This window comes from Amblyomma americanum, chromosome 3 (assembly GCF_052857255.1).
Source record: "Amblyomma americanum isolate KBUSLIRL-KWMA chromosome 3, ASM5285725v1, whole genome shotgun sequence".
Classification (NCBI taxonomy): Eukaryota; Metazoa; Arthropoda; class Arachnida; order Ixodida; family Ixodidae; genus Amblyomma; species Amblyomma americanum.
Genome location: NC_135499.1, coordinates 3463386 through 3485691, shown reverse-complemented (window position 1 = coordinate 3485691; position 22306 = coordinate 3463386). Strand labels below are relative to the sequence as shown.

At 46.2% G+C, this 22306-nt stretch overlaps 1 protein-coding gene across 1 annotated transcript in view; it reads right to left on the bottom strand.

The window, feature by feature from the left end:
* The window catches only part of LOC144124420 (uncharacterized), a 662500-nt gene that overhangs the window by 455465 nt on the left and 184729 nt on the right, over positions 1-22306 (bottom strand). The window contains exon 2 of the mRNA XM_077657051.1: positions 12159-12460. The gene's annotated coding sequence lies outside the window, so the exon portion shown is untranslated. The remainder of the gene's footprint in view (positions 1-12158; positions 12461-22306) is intronic.

Here is a 22306-nt window from a genome sequence, read left to right as displayed (position 1 = left end):
TCGAGGAGCTGTTCGTTGGCGATATCGGTGAGAGCAATGATAGCTAAGAGGCAGGGCAGTCTCAGCGTCTTCTAGGTCAGGTGGCTCCACAGGGTACCGGAATAAACAGTCAGCGTCCTGGTGGCGACGACCGGACTTGTACACTACAGAGTATTAGTATTCTTGGAGGCGCAAAGCCCAGCGACCAAGCGACCAGTGGCATCTTTTAATGAAGACAGCCAACAGAGAGCATGGTCATCAGTGACAACAGCGAATGAGCGGCCGAACAGGTGCGGGCGGAATTTAGCTACAGCCCAGTCAAGGGCGAGACACTCGCGCTCAGTAATTGAGTAATTTTGCTCTGCGGTGGAAAGTAGGCGGCTGGCATAAGCGATGACGCGATCTTGTCCCTGTTGAAGTTGGGCTAGCACGGCACCGATCCCATATCCTGAGGCGCCGGTGCGAACCTCTGTGGGAGACGACGGGTCAAAATGGGCTAAGATGGGCGGAGAGGCTAGCAATTGAACGAGGGAGGAAATTTAGTGCTCTTGAGCAGGGCCCCAGTTAAAGGGGGAGTCGTTCTTAAGAAGGTCGGTGAGGGGGCGAGCGATGCCGGAGAAATCTTTGATAAAACGGCGAAAATACGAGCACAAGCCGACAAAGCTGCGCACATCTTTAGACGACCTAGGAAGAGTAAAGTCCTTGAAGGCTTGCATTTTGATTGGATCTGGGCGGACACCATGCAGAAGCATCAACCAGGTGTCCGAGAATAGTGAGTTGGCGGCGACCGAATTTGCATTTCGATGAGTTCAGCTGGAGTCCGGCGTTACGGAACACTGTCAGAATACTGGAGAGGCGTTCGAGGTGTGTGGCAAAAGTAGGCGAGAAAACCACAACATCGTCAAGGTAGCAGAGGCAGGTCGACCACTTAAAGCCGCGAAGAAGGGAGTCCATCATTCGTTCAAATGTAGCCGGCGCATTACAACGTCCGATGGCATGACTTTAAATTGGTATAAGCCATCAGTCGTCACGAAAGCGGTCTTTTCGTGGTCCTTTTCATCAACGGCAATTTGACAGTACCCCGATCGAAGATCAATTGAAGAGAAATATTTGGCGCCATGGAGGCAATCTAATGCATCATCGGTCCTCGGGAGAGGATATACGTCCTTTTCTGTGCTGCGGTTTAGGTGCCGGTAATCAACGCAGAAGCGCCAGCTGCCGTCCTTCTTTTTAACCAGGACAACTGGTGAAGCCCAAGGGCTTGACGAGGGCTCGATGATGTCTTTTGCGAGCATCTTGTCCACCTCTTGATTGATGACGGTGCGTTCAGCGGTGGACACGCGGTACGGACGTCTGTGGATAGGAGCGGTATCACCAGTGTTTATGCGGTGCGTCACTGCAGAGGTACGAGCCAAAACACGGGCATCAAAGTCATGTCGCGAAAAGATGATAAAAGGCGCCTAAGATCGTGAGCTTTCATCGGCGGTAGGTCATAAGAGATCATGTCGGCGTAGTCGTCCGTTGGTTTCTCGGTTGATGTGGCCGCAGGCAACAGGCTTTGATGAGTAGAAGGTAAGCAGGCGTCCACGACTGATATGACACATTCGGCAGCCGGGCAGAGCGTGGCGAGTGAGATGCCTTGCGGGAGCGGTTGGATAGACGAGCCAAAGTTTAGAACCGGAAGGTACGCTCGGTTGGCCGACATTGTACAGACAGTGTACGCAAGCGCAATACTTCGCGAGACGGCGACGTCAAGGTCAGGACTACGTAGGGACCATCAGGGGCAGGAGGAACAGATGAGAAAGAAATGTAAGTGGCGGCTTTAGGCGTTAGACGGACAAAGTCGGCAGCACAAAGGCCAGGTACAACTGGGGACGGTGACTCAGCAGAAAGGGGAAGGTCAAGCTGGGCAACACTGGTCGCGCAGTTGATGAGGGCTTAATGCTCAGACAGGAAGTCGAGGCCAAGAATGACGTCATGAGGGCACTGGTCCAGAACAGAGAATAGAACGGATGTATGGTGGCTGGAAATGGTCACACGGGCTGTGCTGGGGAGGCGTGTTGGGGAGGCGTGTGTACGGCTGGCTAATACGCCTGCTTTTAGCTTCCTCGAATCAGCGACATTCCTTAATAATGCCGTCGACTGTAGTGCAATTCTTGTAGACGAACAGGTTGAAGGCGTCGTCGGCGATCCCCTTCAACACGTGACCCACTTTGTCAGATTCGGGCATGTTGTCAACTTTTTTGAAGAGGGCCAACACGTCCTGAATGTACGAAACATAGGATTCCGTAGAAGTCTGAGCTCGGGACGCAAGGTCCCTCTTAGCGGCGAGTGTTCGGCCGAGCGGCCGTCCAAACAGGTCGCGCAGTTTCTGCTTGCAGACTTCCCAGCCGGACAAGTCGTCTTTGTGAGTCTCATACCCGACTCGGGCGGTGTCTTTTAGGTAGAAAATGACATTGGCGAGCATAAGGGTTAGATCCCAGCGGTTGTATATACTCACGCGTTCATACATCTGGATCCAGTCGTCCACGTCAACGTTGTCGGTGCCAGAAAATGTCCCAGGGTCACGAGGAGCAGAAAGAACGAGTGATGGCATGGCCGATGGTGATGTTTGCTGGCAGGCGTCCTGGGTCATGATGAGCGAAGGCAGCTGTCGGCCGCTGCGGAGCTCCGTCGTTGGTAGACGTAGGCGAAAGGCGCACCTCCACCAAATATGTTGCGGGAAAGAATATATTTACAGCTATGTACACCAACGAAGGAACGGCTACGAGCGGCACTCAGAACACAATCAGAACTTCGTTGTCGTCTTCGTCCACCCGTTCACTCGCTCAGTCTCGTCGTCGTCTTCCCGCTTCAATACCTAGGACTTATTTTAACACCGAATCTTTCGTCGTCCTCACACATAGCGAAAATATCTAACCAGGCTAACCGCACTCTCGGCTTTCTCATCCGAAATCATAGTCTCCTCCCCTTCTGTAAAAACCCTTGCTTACAAAACCCTTGTACGGCTTAAGATCTATGATAATTGTGGCAGCCTCTAGATGGCACTACATGTAAAAAAATGACATGGCTAGGTGGCTTCAGCCACCGCCCAATTTAAAGGGCTCAGGCTTATCCACCCATCCATCAATCTATTCATGTAGAAAAAACAAGAAGCAGTAGTAGTAGAAACAAGAACTAATGTATAAAACACTACAAAGGGATGAAGCAATGCAACACTTAGGAACAAGGATGACAAAAATTTAAAGGAATGTTGCACATAATTTATCGAAGGAGGAGAGACCGGTTACTGCATTAAAGCTTCAATTGAGCAAAGAGAGTGGGAAAGAGCAAAGAAGGTTGCTAGTGGCCCTTCAACAGGACCAGATGGTATTCCGATTATGTTAATAAAGAAGCGAGGACCAAAATCCAAGCAAACACTAATACAGGTAGTGAATAAAATGATAGTGGATGGCGATTAAGTAGAATGAACATGATATATAAGGGAAAGGGGGACAAAGCAGACGTAACTACCGTCCCATAATACTGACATCTGTGGTTTGCAGAGTGGTTTTTGCAGATTATGAAGGACAGATTGTAGGCATGAGTGCAGAACGACGGGGTGCTAGGGGAGCTACAAAATGGGTTCTGGAAACAAAAGAGGTTGGAGGACAATCTGTTTTCATTGACACAGTGTGTAGATATTGCTGAAAAGGAACACAGGCCCCTATGGCTAGCATTTCTGGATACTAGGGGAGCCTACGACAACGTTATTCCAGAGTATTTGTGGGACATACAGGGCACATTGGATGTGGAAGATGGTGTAATTATTCTTTAAATATATATATATATATATATATATATATATATATATATATATATATATATATATATATATATATATATATATATATATATTGCAGGTAACAGAGTGCTTATAAAATGGGCAAGAAATGTATCCGGGCCTGTAGAGATACAGCGGGGGCTTAGGCAAGGATGGCCTCTGTCTGCGTTGTTGTTCATGTTGTACCTGCAAGGGTTGGAGACCAAGCTAGAGAGGAGCGGACTAGGCTTCAACCTTTCTTTTTTCAAGCAAGGGGAATGGATTAAACAGTCATTACCGGAACTAATATACGCGGATGGTATAGTGCTAATGGCTGACAACAAGGAAGATTTGCAGAAGTTGATAGACATACGTGGTACCGAGGGAGATTGATTAGGTCTCAAGTTTAGTAAGGAAGAATCTGCAGTCATTATATTTAATGACGATGGCGGCGAGTATAGAATACAGGAGTTCACGCTACATGTAGTGGATGAGTACAAGTATCTTGAGGTGTGGATAAATACCGGTGCTGAGTATCTTACAGACCATGAAAAATGTGTTATGAATACAGCTAGTAGGAATGCAGCTGCCATGCAAAATCAGGCGATCTGGATTTACCAATAGGCATGAAGTGTTAAGAGGAATCCGGAAAGGGCTGATGGTTCCTAGCCTGACTTTCGGTAATGCGGTCCTGTGGATGAGATCAGATGTTCAAGCAAGGTTAGAAATTAAACAACGCGGCGTAGGGAGGCTAGCTTTGGGAGCACATCGCAATAGACCAAATCAGGGGTACAAGGTGATATGGAATGGGCGTCGTTCGAGAGCAGAGAAGCTAGCAGTAAGATAGAATTTTGGAGCGATTGAGAAAAATGGAGGAAAACAGCGGGCTAGGAAAGTTTTCAGACACCTGTACATAAGGAATGTTGACACGACATAGAGAAAGCGAATTAGAAAATTGACAAGCAAATATCTGGACAGCAGTAAGGGGGAGGGGGGAACAAATCAGCAATTATCGGTTAGGAAAAAGGTTAGAGAAACAGAGAGAGCTCTGTGGAAAACTGGGATGCTGACGAAATCGGCACTGGGAACATACAGGATCTATAAGCAGGATATTGTCAAAGAAAATATCTATGATAATTGTAGGGGGAGCTCTTTGTTGTTTGAGGCCAGGACGGGAGTTTTGCGGACTAAGACATATAGGGTCAGGTACCACGAGATAGACAAGTTGTGCGTTGCGTGCGGAGAGGAGAAGGAAACGGCTGAACACTTGATACTTCTCTGTAAAGGGCTGCACCCTACAGTGGAAAGCAGCGGGGCTGATTTATCCAAGGCATTGGGGTATAGGGACGGTGAAGGGAAAGTAGATTTTAAGCGTGCAGAAGTAACCAAGCGAAGGTTGTCTGATTGGCGGCTAAAATCAAGACAAGAGTAAAATTTCATGTCATGGCTAGGTGGCTTGAGCCGCCGCCCGATTTTAAGAGTTTAGCCTTATCTATCCATCTATACGGGGTCATTAGTTCTGCGCATTCTACTGTGAGTGAATGTGGAGAGATATACGTACACCCCGCACAGCATGCAAACGTAAAATTCTGTGTGAAGCTTGGCAAGACAGCCACGCAGACGTATGAGCTCTTTCGTGACGCTTACGGCAGCGAGACGTTATGGCGGGCGCGAGTTTTCGAGTGGCACAACAGGTTAGTTTCGGGGAGAACGTCAGTGGAAGACGGCACAAGTCAGGGCCACCCTTAAACCTCACTGAATGAAAACAACGTGGCTCGTATCAGGGAAATTGTACAGCAAGACCACACCATTACAGTACGCATGCTATCAGATGTTCTCGATATAATTAAGGCAACATGCCACTAAATTGTGCTTGAGAACTTGGGGAAACGAAAGCTGAATGCCAGACTTGTGCCGCACTCCCTCACACACGACCAGAAGGACATGCGGACCTCAGTGAGCGCTGATTTGCTCTCCTATGCAGAGAAGGATGCTGCATTCGTCGACAGCATCATTGCTGAACACGAAACGTGGAGGTTTTAATACGATCCTCAAACAAAGAGGCAGAGCACCGAATGGCGGTCCCCAAGCTCTCCAGCGTTGAGAAATGTGCGGCGACAGAAGTTCGAAACAAAGACGATGATGATGGTTCTTTTTTTCGATGCCAAAGGTGTCATACACCACGAGTCCGTCCCACAAGAGCAGACGGTGAATCAGGAATTTTATATCCGCGTGCAGCAACACATGCGTGATGCACTGCGACGCCGGCGCCGTGATTTATGGGCATCTGGACAATGGAGCCTTCTCCACGATAACTCAAATCCGCACACTGCTCTTAGCATGACAAAATTTCTCCCCAAGCACAGCATTACTATACTTTCACATCCACCATACTCGCCTGACCTCTCCCCATGTAATTTTTTCTTCTTTCCTCGTGTGAAAAGAGCCCTAAAAGGTCGCTGGATAAGGAGCGTGGAGGCCATTCAAGGCGCCATCACAAAGGAGCTGAAAGTCCTGTCAAAAGAAGCGTTTTGACGCGACAACGTCAAGGGCCCCGTGTCGCTGAAAAGCCGTTGTCGTCGGCGTCGGCGGCGTTGGCCGTGAGCAAAAAATCCCTCCTCCTCCTCGCAACGTACGCCACTGCTCCAAAAGATGGCGCGCGACGGCAGCGCCTCCCGCTCGTCTCGTTCGGGCGCAGTGGGGTCGTGCGGACACGCAGGAGTCACGCGGTGAGCGTTGAACAACACAGCGCACATCCAAAGCGCGTTCACCACGAAGCTTGCGGCTTCGTTGTGAACGCCCGTTCGTTCGGCGCGGAAGCTATGTTGGCGTTCGTGGCATCGGGTTTGTCGAGAACGATGTGCCGAAGAACTACGACTGCAACTTGAGTCCCACGCGTTTCAGCGCTGGCAGCGCTTCTACGTGGTTTGCGGCTCCGCGCGTACGTTTCACCGTACGTAGCAGAGCGATTTGTCTAACGGGCAAGGCGTCGCGCCGAACGGGCGAAGGCGTTCCGTGGACTCCCTGGCAGTGCAACAACACGCTGTCGCGTTCCACTCTTAAAGGCGAAGCTTTAGCGTCCTCCAATTTTTCCAGCTGTTTCCCAGACCTCAAGAAGTATTGGAAGCTGTGTATAGACTGCAAGGGACACTATTTCAAAGGGGTGCTGCACAACTCATTTCAATGTTAAACGCATCTTTTTAAATCGACTCAGCCTCGGAACTAAGGACAAAAGTTGTATCCAAACACCCGCAGCTCGATTCATTTTTCATGACTGTTCTTCCGGTACTAGTGTCACAGTTCTAAAATCTAACGCAAATGTTCGCAAACTCTACCACAAGTTAAATCATTTTCCAATTGATAACAGCGTTATATCTTCCGCTCACCGCCATTTACTTATTTATTATTTTGCGTTATATCTTCCGCTCACCGCCATTTACTTATTTATTTATTTCAATATACTGCAATAAGCAGTGCTGCCCAGGAAGGAGAGGGTTACAAAAGGTAAGCTTGCAAAGAACGTTTAAAGGTATTAATGTTAGTACATTCAACAACCGAAGCAGGCAGGCGATTTCATTGTTCGATTGTGCATGGGAGAAAAGATTTTTGGAACTGCTTAGTCCTGGCATTGTATGGCCTTATCACTTTTGTGTGGTTCAGCCTTGATGTTCTTTGTGGCGCACAAAGTAAATACGAATCACGTGGAAATTCTGTTTTGTTATGATATAGTAAGGGCAAAAATTTTAACCTGGCAATCTGTCTGCGCATCTGGAGCGGCTCCAACTTATGCTGCCTCAGCATATTAGTAACGGAAGAACGTTTCCGGTAATCGGATGAGATGAACCTGGCTGCATGACATTGGATGCGCTCCACCTGCTCGGTGTTTTTTACATGATACGGATTCCACAAAATAGAGGCGTACTCTAGGACTGGTCGAATTTTAGAGCGATATGCTACAAGTTTTGCGCTCGATGGGGACCCATTTAATTTCTTGCGCAGGTAGCATAATTTCCTGAATAATCAATCATTCAGGAAATTATGCTACCTGCGCAAAATTAAAATTAAAAGGGTTTCGAGCATATATCGTTGAGATGCATATCCCAAATAAGATTGGTAGTAATTGTCAGGCCTAGATATTTAATGGATGTGACTGCATTTATGCATTACTCTCCGATTTTGTAAGCGTATTGTAGGGGATGTTTCTTAGTTGTAGTTGTCATTGACGCAGTTTTAGAAAAATTCATTTTCATCGCTCTTTGTTCACACCAGTCCGCGAGTTTTCATAAATTGGTATTTAGTAGTTGCTGACAGGAAGAATTCATGACTGAATAAATGGCAATCGGCAAACAATTTTACAGTGATACCTTCATCAACATTTTCAGCATTATCATCAATGCATATGGGGAACAAAAGCGGTCCCAGCACAGATCCCTGCGGTACACCGGACAGAACATGCAGACATTCCGACCTCATTCCACCACATTCAACAAACTGTCTGCGATTCTGTAGGTACGCTTTCAACCTACTGATAAGAATGTCTGGCATCCCGAATTCTTTTAGCCTCTCAATAAGCAAGTTCTGCGGCACACCATCAAATGCCTTAGATAAATCCAGGAAAATTTCATCTATTTGTTCGCAATTTTCAATGGCCAGAGAAAAGTCATGAATTACGGATACTAGCTGCGTTGAAGTGGAGAAGTTTTCGCGGAACCCATGCTGAAATTCGACAAAGAACTTGACCGATTCAAGATAGTTGGATATATGATGAGCTATTATGTGCTCAAGCAACTTCCAACACGTGCATATAAGTGAAATAGGCCGGTAGTTTCCAGCATTTAACTTTTCACCGGACTTAAAGACTGGTACTATTCTTCTTGCGACTAACCAGTCACTAGGCAGGCAACTTTGATCAAGTGGGGCATTAAAAATCACGTAATGGTAGTAGGAAATGATCTCAAAGTACAGATGGAGAAAAGCATTAGGAATGCCATCGGCGCCATTTCACTTTTTTGTTTTTATATTTAATAAAAGTGCATGTATGCCCTCGCGGCTTAGAACTTAATTCCGCTATGTTTTGTCTAATAACTCTCAGTTGACAGTTTAGTCGTTGTGGCGTGAGCACTCCTTCTCTTGTCTTTTGTCTTTTGTGACTGGTTTTTTTTTCAAGTTTTCAGAGAAGGCAGTACTTTGCTCCCATGTGCGTTTAAATTTGAAAGGGAGGAAATGCATTAACACTGGGGCGATATGATGAGGTAGAAATCTGAGTGAATGCTCTTTCAAACGTAATATTGAATTCATTAGCAATGTCTTTAAGATCTGAATTAACATTACCAATAATACGTAGCTGATCGACACTCTGCTTACTACCGGACAGAAAGCGCCAAAATTTTCCAGGAGAATCTTTCATAAAAGAAGCAAGGGTATTCTCATAGAAGTTTTTGCGCGCATTTCGCAGTTTGGAAACCAGATCTTCTTTGAGAGCATGCAGGTTAGCCTCACAACCCTTTGATTTCCGTTTCCGTGCTAAGCGCCGTTTCAGGTGGATGATATCCCGGCTGATCCAAGGGTTGTGATGCCTCGTTTTCTTACGCCGGACAGGAATATATCTGTTAATGCATTCCATGACCATAGTATTGAACCTGTTCCAAAGGAGCGAGACGTCACCTCCGCGTTCAAACTCGGGAAAATTAAAGTGAAAGGTATCAATAACCGATTCGTCATCTCCATCATAAATATCACGAAACGTTTTCAGAGAAGAAGGGTTGAAATGCAGGCCAGTTGGTTCATAGTATCTTGAAAAAAAAAACAGTCACAAAAGACAAGGGACAAGAGAAGGAGATTTATTAGACAAAACATAGTCCCAGCAAGGCCAGCAGAGCATGCACAACAGCCACATCACAACTCACAGCGCATAGGCCACACAAGATACACATCTACCGTGACCGGCCTAGTGGTTCTTGGTAGAGGCAAGGGAAAGCAAGAGCGAGAAGTCTTGGATGCAAACCATATAAGTTTGTCAGGCCAAGATTTCATTAGCACAACCTCGGTGCGCTTACTCGAGAAGGAATTCGCTTTTTTTAGGCCGGTCACGGCAGATGTGTATCTTGTGCGCCCTATGCGCTGTTGCGCATGCTCTGCTGGCCTTGCTGGGACTATGTTTTGTCTAATAAATCTCAGTTGATAGTCCAGTCGTTGAGGCGTGAACACTCCTTCTCTTGTCCCTTGTCTTTTGAGACTGTTTTTTTTCATGTTTTCAGAGAAAGCAGTACTTTGCTCCCATGTGCGTTTAAATTTATATGGACTCACTTATGATCAGCGATGCCTTCCGTGATAGACACATTACAATCTTCTGCAAAATTTTTAAGAAATATGAGATCAAGGATCGTTGCAGTTGTTTCCGTCACACGTGTGGGAGCAGTAACCAGCTCTGTTAGGTCATGGGAAAAAAACTGCATCAAAGAGAAGACGTGCACTCTCGGCATCATGCGATTGTTATTTTTAAAGAGTTCCAGTTTATACCGGGCAAGACTAAATCCCCGGCTAGCACAAATTTTCGATTAGGTGTTATTAAGCCTTCAAGATGATCAGTCAATTTTGCGATGAAGGATACTGGGCTTCGGGGGATCTATAAACGACGCCGAGTAGAGTGGAAAAGTCGCGGTAGCTGATTTTACACCACAAGCTTTCGTGATCTGTAATATGATCGACTAAGACGCATTCAATTTCATTTTTTCACTATCACAGCCACTCCACCTCCTCGCCAATCGCGATCTCCACTCACTATCTTATGGGAAGGGGCACAATTTCAGAGTCAGTGATTTGGGATGACAGCCATGTTTCAGGAACTGCCAGTATACGGGGATCATGAAGAAAAACAAAGTCCTGAAGTTGACTTGCTTTGTTAGCAAGACTTCTTGCATTTAATAAAGAAAAGCGGAGCGATTTGGCCTCAGATCATGTGGTCGCTTTAGCAGTATTAGGTTGGCGCAATTTAACTACTTTCGAGTCAACTTCATCCCAAATGTAGACAACATTATCTACACGAAGTCTATCGTAGTCAGGAGATATCATGCTGGCCAAAGATTTGAACTGCTTACCATGCTTCCAAAGATTAGCGCGTTTATCTAATGTGGCCTTGCAAAAATCGACAGATTGAAATGTTGGAATCCTTGAGCTTAGGACAGTGTTGCAGCACACGCATCTTTTTTACATGGATGCACCGAATGCATTTATTGTGCTTAGATCTAATAAACTTCTTCAAACCAAAAGTACAAAGGACTCACGCGATAAAGATGACATTATGAAATATGTGTCTTTTTTTCCTTTTTCTGAGCTTAAGTAACTAACTTATCAAGGTCGGCCATGCACTTTATCAGACATTCGCTTGCTCCCTCTTCTTTCCTTACAAACGCTTTTCCACTTCGGTGCCATGCAAAGCAAAAATCGTTGACCCATGTCTATTCCTTAGCAGGTTTCAGCAACTTTAGGTTCTGCGCATTCAAGTATTCAACATCAAACTATCTGGCTTAATGTCTGAAAAAGATTTGTCTTTTTCGACCCATTTGTCCTTTGTTGATTGGTAATTAAAACGAATGACTGTACCTGGTATTTTGTTGTTCCTTGACGGAAGCCTACGAATAGCGTAGACAGTCTCTTCGGTTAGAGAGGCAAATTTCAGTTTTGACGCGATGCCGTTAAGTTTGTCCATGAGCGGTTCATCTTTTTCTTCCTTGATGCCATGAACTCCAAGGTTCAGCTTTCTGCTATGGTACTCCAGATCATTAACTGCGGCGAGGATGGCCTGTACACCGGAACTAGTGCAGGAAGCTTCAATTTTAGCCACTTTGGCTTCAAGTGTCGTTATTTTACTGTCATGCTTGGAGAGATTCTCGAGAACATCATCAAACTTGGCTGATAGCAGCTTTACCGATGCCACTATTTCGCCTACAGTTTGGCTAAGCGGAAGCAGTTCATCAAGCTTTTTGCTGACGTCAAGGAGCATAGTGGCGAATGATGCATCCTGTTCCTTGGGCATACCGGAGCTAGGCTTTGCATTTCGGCACGAAGGGCAGCGCCAGGACTTCTGAAAATCTTCATCTATGGAGCAAAACTTTTTTCTTGGTTACACCAGAACAAGTATGACTAATGTGAGAATGCCCTGAGCATTCGCAGTAAAGTAACCATCGTTATCCTTTACGGGGACGTCACATTCGTCACAAATAGACTCAGGCATTTTGTCCGGCACACTAAACAGTAGACGGAGCAATACGGGAGACAGGTAGACAGTATTGGCAAGAAACGCACTCAAAACTGGCAGCAGCAGTGGATAAAGTATAAATAAGTCAGGCTAATAGAAAACAAGAGGCTGCACACCAACCTGTAACGACAGCCGGTACACTTGATTATAGGCCCGTCCGCTCGCCGCCACTGCTGCTGCCAAGTGAGGAAGCCACCGCAGCGACGCCCATATTTGTATACGAAAGGTGCCGCATTCCACTTCCGCTTCCACCCCCGCCGCCGTGACGCAGTCAGAGAGCACGTGGATGGTAGCAGCACGTAGATAGCAGCGGCAGTGCAGTGCAGTACGTGAGTGGCAGCGGCTGACTTTGGTGCACCGGGAAACCGTGATGTGCACGCGATGTGCCACGGAGTGACGGTCCGGCTGCCGTTGACTGCGCACTGCAACGACAGCAGATACACTTGATTAGAGGCGAGTCCGCTCACCGCCTCTGCTGTTACCTTGTTTTTTCCACAAACAGCGAAAGACTGGAATGATCTGCCTGAAGAAGCTGTTTACCACTCTAGTGCGACATAAAAAAACACACCAAAACAAGAAAACCCTTCGGAGACGCTTAAGCTCCTCCTGAAGAGTGAAACGCGCCTGCTCTTTATGCCATCTTTATGACGACATTACTCCGCGCTCCTCGTACAGGCACCGGTGCACAATAGAAACTTTGGACACCACTTTCTCTAGGAATAACAATGACGTCACGCTAACTCAAGGCGCTCCTGGCACGCGAGAAGTGGTAAGCTTCCGTTCTCTCAAGCTGCGCAATTCCTCTGCCGCTGGTGCTCTTGGATTTTCGTTGCACTAGCGACGCTAAACAGCCGCGGCATGGAGCGTTAGACCCTGGTGACGACGGACACGACGCCGGCTTTTCTGGCTCACGAGTTGCTGAATGCTGCCGCGTTAAAAACCTTGCGAGGCGCGGGACGAAACCCCAAATGACTTCCTGAAAGGCCTGCTGCGAATAAATGTCGCCGAAACCTACGGAAAGCATCGAAGGCTCCCAAGGCGAAAATCACCCACAGCGAAGATGCAATTAAGAGCACACCAAGAAGAGCGCAATGAGGATAAAAGAAAACGCTTAACAAAGGTCGGTAGGAAATCGTGGTTAAATCAGTTTTGTTTGAAATGCGTCCGGGAAAGGTAGGGAGTGCAATGGATTAGGCGGAAAAATGTTTAAAATCAAAAGAATAGAACTCAACTGTACATAATGGTAGAACAGCAATGACTGAAACAACCCACGCAAGACAGAAACAAAAGGAAAACCTGTGGTTGAATTCACTGAATTTGAATTTTAAAAACTGATGGTAGATTTTCGTAGTTAGGCCAAATGCGAATTAGGTGCGCTAGCAGTTCGATTTTGCCTTCGGTTCTGGTGTTATCAGGCACCGTTCACGGATGGCAGTTATTAGGATAACTATAATGGGTTCATTAACGTTCACTCACATCCCTATGTACACGAAAGCCGCGGGTTCTATCCCGCTATCGGCGGTCGCATGGCGCTAGAAGCAAACGGCAAGAGGCCCGTGTGTTGTGCGGTGCCAGTGCACGTTAAGAACTCCAGGTGGTAAAAATTATCCAAAGGCCTCCACTACACCAAGCTTGGAAGGCCGAGTCGCATTGAGACATTAACATTATAACACCAAATAAAATGCGCAATAATCCTGTATCCAGGCCCATTAAAATATATATACATTTTTCAGTTGTCTTCCGATCGAAACGTCGAGTCAAGTAAAAATGTTTCCTTAACGAAGGGTATACGTGTATATACATACGTACATACACACACACACACATACATACATACATACATACATACATACATACATACATACATACATACATACATACATACATACATACATACATACATACATACATACATACATACATACATACATACATACATACATACATACATACATACATACATACATACATACATACATACATACATACATACATACATACATACATACATACATACATACATACATACATACATACATACATACATACACTTATGAAGGGCGCCAACAGTCACTGAAACCAAGGTGCACAGGGGAATGTTTATTTTTTATGTGTTGTGCTTCTCAGTGCGATAATACTACTTAGATTAATCTATCGCTTAAAGAAAACTACTTATAAAGCAGCAGAAAAAACAACCATGCCGCCCGCCGGTGGGATCCGAATCCACGACCTCCGAATATCGCATCCGGTGCTCTTACCAACTGAGCTACGGTGACGGCTGTCCAATCCGCTGCTCTCGTGGGTATTTATGTTTGTTGGGTGTAAGCGAACCGTGAGAGTGTTCACCTGCGCCACCCTCGTCTATAGCGGCGGACGTAGCACGTCCTGTAAAACCGCGAGTGTGACGTGGAACGTCATCTAACAGAGATGGCGGAAACTGCGAGAGCCCTCTTATGCTACCTATGGCATGAAGACTGCCAGAACCGAGACCCTCGTTTAGCTGTTAGCAGAACAGGTAAAGGAAATGATGGGCTCGTTTGACAAACTTATGAGGGAGCCAACAGTACCGAAGCCAAGGTGCATAAAGAAATGTTTAATTAATTTTTTATGTGTCGTGTTTATCAGTGGGATAATAATATTTGGATGAATCTATTGCTCAAAGAAAATTACTTGCTGCCGGTGGGATCCGAACCCACGACCTCCGAATACGCGTCCGCTGCTCTACCAACTGAGCTACGGCGACGGCTATATATATATATATATATATATATATATATATATATATATATATATATATATATATATATATATATATATATATATATATATATATATATATATATATATATATATATATATATATATATATATATATATAATTTTGTCAGTGATGTGTCAGTGGGATTGTTTGTACAATAAGGAGTTGGCATATTTGAGATCTTCCTTTTATGGCATGATGAGTGCACACGTGTATCAGGATTTGTCGTGAATGTACCTTGCGCACATGCGCGGGTCTTTTCTTTATTTATGGCTTTTCCCCTTAATAAAGCAGTTGATAGTTTGCGCTCATCCAGTGCTATGTGTTCTTTTCATTTGTGTTGTGGTTTTATATAACACGGCTTCTGTATACCATCACCAACTAGCCCGACAACAGCTCTTGTTAAGTGAGATGGTGCGGCAAAAATTGGAGACGTATATTTCTCACCGGACGGCTCAGCACGTACGTGGTACGAAAGCCACGAGTCGCCCCTAAAGACATGGGAGCAATTCAAGGAAGAACTTTTAGAGATGTTCACCAGTGTCGTGAGGACCAAAAGAGCCGAACGACTCCTCGAGTCCAGGATCCAGCTTCCGAATGAGCCCGTCCGCGGTTACGTCGAAGAGATGAAGCGCCTATGTCGCCGCGCTGACACCGAGATGACCGAGAAAAAGAAAGCTCAGTTTTTAATGCGCGCCGTAAAAGAACAACTGTTTTGCAGCCTCGCTCGCCAGCCGCCAAAAACAGTCGACGAATTCATGCCAGAAGCCTGCACGAGAGAAGACCCTCGACGTACGGGCTCGGCAGTACAACCGCCATTCTTCTCTCTGTGCAATCCGTCCGGACACGACGACGACCACCGACGGCGACTGCCAGCGGTTTCCACCGCCAGCCGATAAGAAAGCAGTGCGCAGATTCCTCGGACTGCGCGCATATTACTGACGAATCGTGCAAAACGTTTCGTGCATCGCCGAGCCCCTGATCCGACTGACGAAGGCAGACGTGCCATTTAAATCGGTAGCGCCGCAAGCAAGAGCCTTCAAATAACTTCAGCGTCGTTTACAGAGTCCACTGATCCTCGCGTATTTTAATGAAAGCGCCGGTAATAAATTTCATACCGACGCGAGCAGCATGGGCCTAGGCGCCGTCCTCTTTCAAAAAAGCTACGGGTTGGAGAAAGTCATCGCATAAGGTAGCCGTTCGCTTTCCAAGGCCAAGGTTAACTATTGAACAACTGAGAAGGAGTTCCGTGCTGGTCTGCGTAGAAATTCCGCCCTATCTGTAAGGACGACCGTTCAAATTGTCAACGATCACCACGCACTGTGCTGGCTTGCCAATTTGAAGGCTCATCTGGCCGCTCCGCTCGATTGAGTCTGCGCCACCGGAGTTTGACGTCACCGTCGTTTACAATCCGTACGCAAGCCCTCTGACGGCGATTGCCTCTCACGAGCTCCTTTAGATGCACCGCCGCCGTACGACGATGAGGACACCCTCCTGAGACCCATCAGCCCCCGCTCTTTTGCACCACAGCAACACTCGGAACCCGACATAAAGCGCTCATCGAGTACTTGGAAGGCAACGTTTCTTCACACACCCCCACCCTCCTCATTCAAGCGAGGACGGTTTTCCTTCTGTGTACAGAATGATGTCCCCGTGAAGAAATTCGCAACGAACACAGCCTACCTCCTTGTTGTACCTGCTTGTATCCGCGAAGAATTAAAAAAAAACCCAGCGCTTAAGAACACAGACAGAGGACGAGACGAGACAAACTGAAGGTGCAGAACTTACAGTTTCAAGCTCAGCGCCTTCAGTTTGCCTCGGCTTGTCCTCTGTCTGCGTTATTAAGCGCTGGTTCTTTAATACGATGGATCAGCACCAACTCGCCCAATCCTCAGTTCTTCCGCGAAGAAATTCAACGGGCTTCACACGAAGAGCCGACAGTTGGACATCTCGGATTTTCTCGCACCGCCTACCTTATTCAAGTATTACTGGCCCGGACTGTCTGCTGATGTCGCACATTGCGCGAAAACCTGCAGAGATTGTCAGTGACGAAAGACCCCTCCCAGCCGACCAGCTGGATTTTTGAACCCCATTGAACCCCCCTCGAGGCCCTTTCAGCAGATAGGCATAGACTTGCTTGGCACTTTCCCGACGTCAACGTCTGGAAATAATTTGATCATCATAGCAGCCGACTACCTGACCCGCTACGCCGAGGCAAAAGCCCCACAGAATGGAACAGCAGCAGAAGTCGCCAAATTTTTCGTGGAGTGCATTCTTCTGCAACACGGCGCCCGCGATGTGCTCATCACAGACTTGGAACAGCATTCACGGCAAAACCGACGCAAGCCATCCTCTGTTACTGCCAAACCAGCAACCCGAGGGCAACTGCATACCATCCGCAAACCAACGGAAGGAATAAGGGATGTTGGTCAACTGCCAATCATAATCTAAAAAAAAATCTGCCGAATGCGCGCCACCCTATTCATATTCTACTATTTATTTCTCTCTCGTGATTCGGACCTACGGATCTAACTGGCCTGCCTGGTCTGCCTGGACGGATCTACGTGCCCTAAGTAGACGTTTTCCCATACAACTTCTAGCACCTCACTACCAATTCTAAACTGCAGCTTCCTTCCGCAACCGTTGAACATCTCTTATGCGGCACATTAATTTTCAGGCCCAGAACACTTAATCTGCTCTAAAAACTTTCGCATAGCTGCACTAAATCTTTTTTGGGGCTAGTTGGTGCAGCTTGAATGTAAGAAAAATATCAGCGCTAAAACATGCAACCACTGAAAATGAAAGGACAAGACACGAGCACTTGTGTCTTGTCCTTTCGTCTTTAGTGGTTGCATGCTTTACCGCTGATATTTTTCGATTGCAGTTACAGAGCTCACGCAGTTGTGTCCTCACTCCATATTACTCCGGCCTTTGCTGCTCGACTGGCCCGTTCAGCAAGCCAAAGCTCGTCTTCCGATTCTCAGCTGGACAGCGCAGTTTCCAGCTGCTCCGGTCTGGAGTGGTGGATTATGAGCACTGCATCTATTTTCTTACAGGCCCAAGTAAAGAGTTAAAGTGAAGGCTTCTTTCCGCACCAAGGACACGTGTCTCTGCACACGGTGGGATGTATATTTCTGTAAACAGCTTTGTTTGTAGGTTCCGCCATGACACTGACTGCTCCCTGCTTAACATCTTGTGGGGCGGGGGATACCGGATTCTTTCTGGTGGCCCGGAAGTGCTCCAAATTGTGCGTAGGTATCGCCTCGCTCTCTCAGGCCTCAGACCTCGTGCGGTTAGCGTAACCTCAAGCTAGGAGATCGGCCTGGAGATTCTCGAAGATGCCATTGTTCCCCGGAACCGAAACTATGTGGTGCTTTCCGTCGCTTTCGTCACCGGCCTTCATGATGTCTGCCGCTATTTTGCCGAACCTACCATTGGTGAACCACCGCAAGCGTCTGTCAGAATTATTAGCGAACGCGCGGACCAGTCGCCGTCAGCGACCACAAGGCCTTGACGTATCCATGAGTCTTTCGTCGTAGGTGGTTCATATTTATTTCTTTGCAGAATACTGCAGGCCATTAAGCAGGCTCTGGCAGGAGGGACAAGAGCGGCAAAAATACAAAATTGAATACAATAATGAACGTGGCAAGGGTAAAAATAATGAGGTCATATTGCATCAGACCCGATAGTATGGCTTCGTGGTTAACGTTGTTGAATGCTTCCTTGAGGTCGAGGGTCATGATCAAGTGCTTTGAAGAACGCATCAGTTGCTCTCCACAATTCCACAATTTGCGAATTCCCAAGAACTTCTTCAGTGAAAATAAGAATAATGGCAGTGAGTGGGCGAGTTGGTTTTTCATTCTGACAGTGAAAGCGCTCAACAATACCAGGACGGCAGAATATGAGCGACACACGAAGCGCTTACTTCCAACTGATTTTATTTCAAGCTAAAGATAATTTTATACTCTTGGTAATCACCTATGCATGCTTGCAAGAGCATTACCAACGAGTAATTACTGGCACATTTTATCGGGCAACCCACGTGCCCGATGTAAGATATGACATCTCTTTTCCGGACAACGAAATTAATGGAGCGCTTACGCAATCATCACCCGCTCGTGCTGTCTCAAAAGCCTCTATTTAAAAAGTATTTCACAGCTGTGAAAAACGGGATGACAACCTTCCTTGCTTTTCTTGCTTTTGCCCGTGCAATTGAGACACCGGATACTCATGCGCCCCCCTCTTTTGTTTTTCACGTCGTAATTATGTTCTCCTAACCTTTCATTCCGGCCTTTTTCAGTCTGCCCTATAGATATAAAATGCCATACGTCAAGGACACCTTTTTTACAACGCCTTCTGCGCATCTTACAAACAGGTTTTGTGCGTGATTGCGCAAGCGGCCTTTCCTTGGTTTCCAGAAGTGTTTTTCCTGCATATGGTGCTCAGCTTATTCCTGGCGGAAAATAAAACGTTTATGTTTAATCCGTTGCCAATTTTCCTCAGGTTCTGTGACAGGCTATGCTTATATGGAATAACAGCAAATTTTCGTTTGTCAGTTGTGTTATGCAGCTCTAGCTGGGTCATAGTTTTCCTTTTTTCTTTCTGACAAGTCCTGCGGCCACTGATACCAGCAAGTGAAGCGGATAACCCGCGTCTTGAAACCTTTTCGACAGCCGAAACAAGCGCTCCACAGTCACATTAGGGCATGCCTTTATGAGACAGTTAAGAAACTTTAAACAAGCTATGTTTCGTTTGATGAGCTTTGAGTGCGCAGAAGTGGAAGGCAAAGGCGTTTTTCCATCCCTAGGATGATAAATCCAGCATTGGTGATCTTTTAAAAACTTTAACTTGACATCAAGAATGCGCACGGTACTGCTTTGAGGCAGCTCCTGTGTGACGAACAATGGAGATAAGGTGCCTGTTGGGTAAAAATTGTCCTTGACATGTGGAAAATTTTATATACGGCAGACAGGAAGATGCTCAAATGGGAGGTTAAGAGAGAATATTTACGACGTCAAAAACAAAAGAGCGGGGCACATGAGTATCCGTTGTTTCAATTGCACGGGCAAAAGCAAGAAAAGCAAGGAAGGTTGTCGTCCTGGTTTTCACAGCTTTGAAGTACTTTTTTAAAAGCAAATGTCAAATAACGCGAAAGATTCTGGAGGCTTTTGAGACAGCACGAGCGGGTGATGGTTGCGTAAGCGCTGCATTAATTTCTTTGTCCGCTAAAGAGATGTCATATCTTACATCGGGCACGGGGCTGCTCGATAAAATGTGTCAGTCATCACTCGTTGGTAATGGTCTTGTCAGCATGCACAGGTGATTACCAAGAGTATGAAATTATCTTTCGCTTGAAAGAAAATCAGTTGCAAGTGAGCGCTTCGTATGTCTCTCTGATTCTGTCCTCCCTGTCTTTTTGAGTGCTTTCACTGTGAAAAAAGAAGGACGCGTTGCGTCAATAGCTTGGGCAGGAAACCAAATATCGTGCGGGGCATGAGGTAATTGCCTTCGTAATGCTTTCGTAAAACAAGCAGATCGATGTGTAAGTGACACGACGGTTAGTCTATTAGATTAAGAAACTAGATTTTTGAACTCCTTAACGTAACGTGTCGCACAATGATTGCGGTCCTGATGGTTGTCTGTAATGATGCAATCTGCCTTTTCTTGTAAATCTCTCATGTGTGCGGAAGCGTGGTTTGATACTGTAGGGTATAAATGCGATCGTTTCTGAAATAAATGCAGTCGATAGTCCAGCGTCGTCCTGTGTTCCTGTTCTGTGTCTCCGTCTTTTGCGCTGGTTTTCTTTCAGCAATCATGTACCGAGTCGCCCAGCTCCACTGTACCACTTCGGGCATCAATATATCCAATCTTACCCAACCTGTCAACGTCGAAAGATACGTCGTCGCTGTGTTTGTTCTGCGGTGCTGCCGTTACCGTTCGCTTCCCGACCACTGGACCGTGTTCGAGTCGATCTTCACGACCAACTTTAACGACTCACGGCGGCCATCGTTTTTTAATTGTCGCCATCGACCACACGACTGTTCAGTAGAAACTTGGGCGCTGCTATCCGCACTCTTCATCCTGCGTCACCTCATCCTTCGACACGGGTTCCCGATGAGCATCACAGTGACCGCGTATTCCTTTCGGGCGTCGTCGAGGCCGCAGTTATTCATCAGCCTGGTTTTTAAATGGTCGGATGTGCACGGCCAAGACTTCCAAAATCCTGGCGCTGAGATCCGCATGGAAGGCGGAACAGAGTGCAGCTCGGGCTGCCTCGACTCGTGCGCAGTAGTACAGTTAATTTCGCCCTTCTTCGCGGAACAGCAATATGCCCTAAGATAACATGTGTGATTGTCTGCCTATTCGTCTGCCTCACTTGAGTGTCTGCCTCACTCGTAGTCTTTCAGCCTACAATATACGGCGCCAAATAACATGCTGCATACCTTTCTGCCGCACTAATTATCGGAAACAGTCCCTGAACTATAAAAAATTACGCTATCTTTTAAGAGCCTGTACATCTGACTGTATGGTTAGAAATGATGATTATTTATTAACAGTGCATAGTGTGCTTCTTTGTCTGTGTCTGTGTGCCTGTGTTTGGCGCATGTGTATTTGTGTATTTGCGTATTTGTATTTGTATTTGTATTTGTGTATTTGCAATGTAGCCTTGTTTCTTTAAATATATTTTCTTGCTTTAAATGGTAATTTCACCATTGGTGCTGATCCTAAGGCATAGTGCTTACTAACAAATGTATGTACCCTCTCCTGCTTGGACTGATTCGGTCTGCAGTATTCTGTAAATAAATAAATAAATAACACTCTTCAAAAGAACGCCAATATACTTGAAATGGCTTCAGGCGTGATTTAATCAGTTATTCACATTTTGAATCTACATAGAAAGGACACCGCTATATAACAAATAGCTACTGTCTGCACACTTTGTTTGTACATGCATTGTATGTGTGCTGATTGCGAATGAAGTTCTGAATATAGCACTGCGAAATGTGCCCATCATAATTTTGTGCAGTGATAGCAGAGTAGGAATTTCATAGAACTGTTAGATGCAAATATTTTGTGGCTGTATTTTTCTTTTTTGAGTGCGCTCTCCCTTGTGATCAGCTGCCGGGGTTATATACGCCTCGGCAAAGGACGCACGGTGGCTTTCAAGCTGTATCAACGCAATATTTTTGCCCTGCATCCTTTCTCCCTTGTTACGTACGCAACAATGAGAGAGTTACTAAAATACTTCATTCCATTTCACATACCGCATTCGCTGTTGAAAATGAAGACATGATGCGGCGCTGTTCATGATTTTGAGGAAAACGCTCGCGTTATCAGAAGTGCATGTTGTTGGGCGAGTCGGTCGTACATCGTTGAGTAAAGGTACTGCGCAAAATAATACAAAACACGGACTAGAAGGGCACAAGGACGGGCGCAGACTCGCGACTGGGTTTATTCAGAAAAACACATACTTATAACTTCCACACCACCATGTCAGTCACTGAGCGCA